General features: G+C 33.0%; 1 non-coding gene across 1 annotated transcript; it reads right to left on the bottom strand.

The window, feature by feature from the left end:
• Positions 1-3,808: 3,808 nt before the first annotated feature.
• On the bottom strand, positions 3,809-3,915 carry LOC131175645 (small nucleolar RNA R71). The gene has a single exon (XR_009145838.1). It is a non-coding gene; the product is annotated as a small nucleolar RNA R71 (small nucleolar RNA).
• Between the last annotated feature and the right edge of the window lie 3,060 nt (positions 3,916-6,975).

A 6,975-nucleotide genomic window follows, 5' to 3' on the forward strand; every position in this document is an offset into this window, starting at 1 on the left:
GAATAAATTCGCAAGTATATGGTTCATTCAAGTAATAAAGAAAATATATCGTCCCATAGAGATTTGATGTTTGAGTATTAAACTATAAAAGTTATGATTATTTGGGCTAATAATAAGGTGTATCAAAAATTAAAGGATGAGATACAACAATTTAAATTGGAATATAAGGAAATAATAAAAGGGCAAGCAATTATATCTCTAAACAGTATGCTAATTTACTAAATTACCAACAAGTAAATAAAGATTAAATTAATTAATGGCAAAGATGATTCCAGAGTTGAGAATTATGAAGTAAATTTCATTGGGATTTGGATAGGCAAAACCAAGTTTAAGGGAAATGTAAGTTTGAAGGAAGTTGATTCTAATTTCCTTTAGTTTCTCTTTCAAGCAAACTAAAGAGTGTTTTAAAGGAAACTAAACCCTATTCTCATATGATGTTTAATAACCGAAAACCCTTTAAGTACTTTAATCAACTTAAAATTCCTCTTAACCTACTAGTTTATCTCTAATACTAGGTGATTAAGTTCAATATTTTGATTATCTATCATTAATTTTTACCTCTAGGCCCTTCATTCTAACATTAAGAACAAAATCCAAAGTGTACTAGCAATGGGTATGTAAATAAGCATACAAGATAAGAATCAAAACTTATATATATTAAAATCCGGTTAAAACCAATCCAAATCCACAAATAAAAATTAAATCATTACACTCAATTTTAAAATCTTAAGTATCTACTCACTCATGTTTGTATTTACAAGAGGAAAATATGAAATAGAGTAAGAAAACATGAAAATAAGACTAAAAATAAAAGAACCCAGAAGAAGAGAATCCAAATCTCTGAAAATAAAGGCTAGGAATGTCACACCTTACCCCTTTGTAAGATATGACATGATCCCGTAGTATACCTAATAAATTACCGAACTTCTCCTACCGATAATCTATTAAATATACTATAAGGGATTTTAACAAAATAAATTCATTTTTAGGTTTAATGTGGTGGTAAAAGAATTATTTAAGTGTCTTCAATTCAAGTGTTGTCATAAAATTTATTTGGAAAGAAATAAGCATTTTTAAAATTTTTCAGAAAATCTGCATAGTGGTGGCTTAAAATTCAATAAACCAATTTTTACACCTGTTAAAACAACTTGTGATAGCTTGTGCAATTCAATTGCATCAATTTCATCAGTAAATAAATCATTTTCTCACACACCATTAAAAGGAAATTAACATTTACATTCATTAAAATTAAGAAAGTAATATTACAAAAATTTACAATCCAAAAAAAGTATTTAATTACAACTTTACAAAGATTTACATGATTAAAGTCACAGAAAGTAAGATTACAAAGTTTTTAGGTACAATTGCTCAAATAAACTTTACATACATATAGTTACAATTACATCAAAATATAATTACAAAGGTATACCAAAATATACTGATAAGTGAAGAATTTATTAATTTTACTCCCATCACATTTAGTGTTTCTAGGATAACCTTATGCCTAATTCAGTTGATTAAAGTATAATTATCTATTAGGCATATGTTTAGAGAGTTATTGGAATAATTGTGTTAAATGGAGAAATTTTTAGCATTTGCATTAATTTGACTCTTGCTGTATTTTTCAGGGTTTTGGTGAAGTTCCAGAGCATAAAAGTGTGGAAGGAAGCTTGGAAAGGTCAAAGGATTGGGAAGTGTTGCTGATACAAAGTACACGGGTCGTGTAAGCACAACCACGGACCAGTGTAACATTCTGCCAGAAGAAATCCAGAGAGCCGAGGAAGAAACAAAATACACGGGCCGTGTAACTTGACCCATGTAAATCCTGGAGACCCTTGTAACCTTTAGTGCTAATGCAAGACATATCCATTCAACTCCAGTAAGTTACATGGCCCTGGGTCATGTAGTGATACACGGGCCGTGTATCCATCGATAATCAGTTTCCTGATTTTGCTCCAGTTGCAGCTTTTGACAGAGAGAGAGACTCCTAACACCTCAGGGACTCTAAAAACCTAACCCTAGGCTATTTATTATAAATAGAAAAAGTAGCAGCCGACACAAGGATTCAGACCTTTGTTCTTCATAGACATTCTAGATTTCTTCAATTTTCTATTTTATTTTTCTGTAAGCCATGAACATAAGTAACTAAGTTCTTAATTCAGTTCAAGGGATTCAAGTTCTTTTGCATGATTTGTGAGATCAGGTTCTTAATTTAATTTATGTCTTTTTGAATATCTATTGTTTTCTGATTTCATTGTCTTTGATCTATTGAATAATTTGCTAAAAAGGCCTATTAGTTAATTGTTTGATGTGATCAATTGCTAGTTCATCTTCATAATCCATAATTGTTGTGTAAGATTGAACATGAGTAGCAATTAGGTTTTATTGATTATGATCCCAGTTTTCGATAATAACCTAAGGAAACAATAGAGTGAATTAAATGATTTATGCTTCATAAATTGTTGTTCAGCTTAACTACTTCCTATTCTTAAAGCATTTATTAATTTGATGAGGATTGCTTAATACCAATTTAGTTAATAATTAGAGTCAACTAAAGTGCTGGGCTCAAATTGATGAGTATAGGGAAGTTAGGGATTTTACCTCACTGTTTGGTAAATCTACATTAAGTATTCAATAAGAGATAATTGTATTTCTTTTGTCTATGATCGAATCAATGCATTGGAATGTGAATTACCTTGGACTGAAGTTTGTTTAATTTGAGAGTTTCATATTTAATTTTAGTTCTTAATTTTTGATTTTTGATTTCTTCTTTGGATTGCGAATTACCCCCCCCCCCCAACCTTTGTTTCTTTTTCCATTACACAAGTGCACGAAATTTAATAATTCAGTCTCTATGGTTCGACCTGGATTTACCACTTACTGCAAAAAATATTTCATAATTGGTAATTTCAGTTAATTTAATTTCTGGTGGATTCGACAGCCACCAAGAATTTTGGCACTATTGCCGGGGACTGAAATTTATTAGATTTCGTGTTTTTAGTGTTAGGATATTCTGTTATTAATTTTGTTTGTAAAGTGTTGCTATTTTCAGGTTTTTGAAAAAAAAAATTATGGTGTTAATATTCATCGACAGAATTTTGGTTGAATTTGGAGGGTGGCCCATACCTATTTTGGAGGAAATGACGTTCTGATCAAGACCTTCTAATCTGTTAGATTCATTGGCCCCACCTTCTTGATGCCAAATTCCATCATTTTTTAGGATTTTGAGGCATTTTTCTATTTTTACGTTGATTTCTTTTTATTTATGATAAGAACTTCTCAATCTTGTGAGTTGATCTTTGATCCAGAAGTAGAAAAAACAGCTAAATAGTTGAGAAAATTGGCTAAGCAGGCTAAGCAGATTCCGAGTACATCTGAAGGAGTCTAATCTCTAAGGGAGTTAAGTTCGGATTCAGATTTGGATTCAAATTCTGAAAACGAAACCATGGCTGCTAGGACTTTGAAAGAGTTGGCTGCTCCTGATCTAAACCAACAACCTTTATGTATTCAATACCCTGCTTTAAATGTTGCTTTTAAGTTAAAATCTGGATAAATCCATTTGTTGCCTAAATTTCATGGTCATGCAGGTGAGGATCTACATAAGCATTTAAAGGAATTTCATGTTGTATGTTCCAGCATGAAACCTCAAGGAGTTTCCGAGGACCAGATTAACCTTCGAGCTTTCCCTTTCTCACTGGAGGGCACAGCTGAGGATTGGTTGTATTACCTTCCTTTTGGATCCGTCAACTCATGGAATGGGATGAAGCAGATATTTCTGGAGAAGTATTTTCCTGCTTCTCATGCTGCCAACATAAGAAAAGAAATTTGTAGCATTCGGCAGTACAATGGAGAGAGTTTGTACGAGTATTGGGAACGATTTAAGAAACTGTGTACAAGCTGTCCCCATCATCAAATAAGTGAGCAGCTCTTGATTCAGTATTTCTATGAGGGACTTGTAACGGTCGGGCTCCAACTACTAGAGGAATTGTCCGCTTTGGCCATAAGCCTCACGGTTTTGTCCCATAGATGGAATGGAGAACTTCCCAGGAGCTCACCTATCCTAGGATTTCTCTCAAGCGAGCACGCTGAACACTAGAGTTCTTCCAACTCTCTAGGCCATTTCACCAAAAGGCACATCTAGTGATTAGTTCCCCCATTTTATATATCATTACTTTTAGAACCCAAGACCATCTCCGTGCTTTGCCGATGTGGGATTTGCCTAAGGGACCTTTCTCCCCCCCTTTAGGGACTCAGCGTCCTCGCTGAGGTTTGCCCCACCATCGCCCAAGAGGACACGCGAGCAGCTCTGATACCACTAAAAATGTCACACCTTACCCCTCTATAAGGCATAACATGATCCCGTAGTATACTTAATGAAGGTGGTGAGCATTAAATACACTACAAGGGATTTTAAAACAATTTTCTTCCTTTTTGAAGGTGGTAAGCATTTTTGGTAGGAAATAAAACTTTTATTTGAAGTTAAACCACATATCAAATTTTCAATCAATTTAAAGTTTTCGTAAATTTAATAAAAATTTCGGTAGAGTACCGTCTATAATTGGAAAAAATCAGTTCTTCAAAACCTGTGAAAACACTTCCAAATAGTGCACTTCATCAAATCTCAACCACCAATAACTCAATTCAACACAAATCAACCCAATCTCCACAAATCAAAACAAAATTGTCATCTCAAATATTTCAAATTAATTTATACACATTGCATTCAAAATAACTAATTTACAATCACAATTTAATTTACAGGCATAAAAATCCAAAAGGTAATATTATTATAATTTACTGTACAACTGCTCAATTTTACATACATACATATGACAATACCATATTTACATCAATCAAAACACAATGGGTATAAATAATATACCCGTACAAAAATCTTCAAGTTGTGCTCCCCTATTACTGTAGCAGCTCACTCTGCTGCTTTTTCCTTGCCTCTATCTGCGACAACAAATGAAGCTATCGCTGAGTATAAAAATACTCAGTGGTACACAATAAAGTATAAAATGCATAATATAAAACATTTATGAACAATTCATAATTCAAAAATCTCACAATCTCATTTCACAATTTTTCAAATCACATTTATAAGAAATCACAATTTTCAAAGCTTAATATAACACAAATTTGATCAAACAATTTAATAAACACAGTGTTGCCAATCAATAACACAACTTAGGCCATGACACAAAATTTTCAAATATGCCGTGTTGTACACCACGATAAGGCAAACTCACCTCACTAATCGAAATCAAAGAGGGAGGTAGCTAGCTAGCTAATGAGTACTCATCCAAACTCACCTCAGACTGGCAAGCCAGAGAGGGAGGAAAATGATCAAATATCAAACTCAACCCCACAAGTGGAGAAGGAACATAGTAAGGGACTGCCATGTCAAGTGTGAATCAAAAACAATTTCAAAATCATATTATTTAACATTTCATGCAAAACATTAATCACTTTTCATTTCAAATTTTCATTTACAAAGTAGGCAACACAACATTTCTCAAAGCATTGTTTAGCATAAATTGCTCCAAAATGTATTCAAATAAATTTTCTAATAGCAAATCGAAAGTGAAAAGTTATTGTGCATAAACCTGATGTGAGTCACCACTAGGCCTTAACTTAGCTTGCCCTATCCTTTTCTAGGTCTTTATCAGTTGAAACATGCAATTTATAGTGTTTCAGTATCTTATCTTACAATAAAGCCAATAATTAATTCATATATACTCAATTCTAGCCCCAATATGCTTAAACTAACGTTCTTGGAAATTTTCATTTTGGGATTACTATTCATGTCAATATGTTGACTTTCTTATGTTTAATAGGTATGGGAAATCCAATTATACCCACATACCACATTTTGGGTACCAAATTTGTTGGTTTTGATTGTTTCTTCAAATTTTAGGTCTCTTAGGTACAATTTCAAAATTACTAGATTTGATGTCCTGTTTTGTATTGTTCCATTGGTCATGTTGCTGTGGGAATTTGGCAAAGTGTTCTTCATAAAACTTATTCCTTATTATCTTAACTTTAATTCTTTTTTTTGAATTACTCCATTTGGAGTTTTGTAGCCCAAGTTATTTATGGCCATTTGAACAGGGCTGGCCGGATTGATCTATCCAGAATTTCTGGGCACCTAATTTGATTCTGGTAGTTTCAAATCACTAACTTTGAGTGAAAAAATGAATGGGTTATGGGCAGAATTTGGGTTGGTATTCTTCATGAAAGTTGTATTGCTATGTCATACCTTTCCAATGCCACAAAAATCAGGTCATTTGGACCTGTATAGCCCAAGTTATGGCCAAATGAACAAACACTATTTATTTGGTCATTTTGGTACAGTGGCAGTGCACTACACCCGAGTTTGATCTAATTGTTCACTAGGCTATGGTTATTTTCTGGGCATGTTTCCTAGATGAAAAATGGTCCATTATGTGTCTATTTCATTCCCAATTGGCCTCACACAAATTGGGTTGGTAAATTTTCAGTTTTGGTCCCTGAAAGTGACCTAGGTCAAGCTGTCAGAATTTGAACACTAACCAATCCGAATTGTAACTTGGTTCTATCAATTCACACACACCACAAATGGTCTTAATTGACCATTTCTCAGCTCAAGTAAGGTCAATTACATTAATTGACTAATTCTCAAATTTTTTCCCAATTTTTCACATGCTCAAGAACCCTAATTACATAAAGTTCAAATCTAATGCATTCAAAACATATATCCATACTCTACACACATAATTCAACCTAAACAACCCTTCAATTGAACCAAATTCAATCAATTCAAACCCTCACATAAGCTAGCCGAAATTTCCTTTGGTCCCCCAACAATTTTTTTCTTTTGATTTTAAGTTAATTTCTAAGTTACTTACACCAAGAACACAAGTAATAAACTAAAAATTTTCAATTCAAACTACTAACCTTTCTTTGATGTTCAATTATTCAATTTCTTCCTTT

Source organism: Hevea brasiliensis, chromosome 17, assembly GCF_030052815.1.
Source record: "Hevea brasiliensis isolate MT/VB/25A 57/8 chromosome 17, ASM3005281v1, whole genome shotgun sequence".
In the NCBI taxonomy this organism is placed as follows: Eukaryota; Viridiplantae; Streptophyta; class Magnoliopsida; order Malpighiales; family Euphorbiaceae; genus Hevea; species Hevea brasiliensis.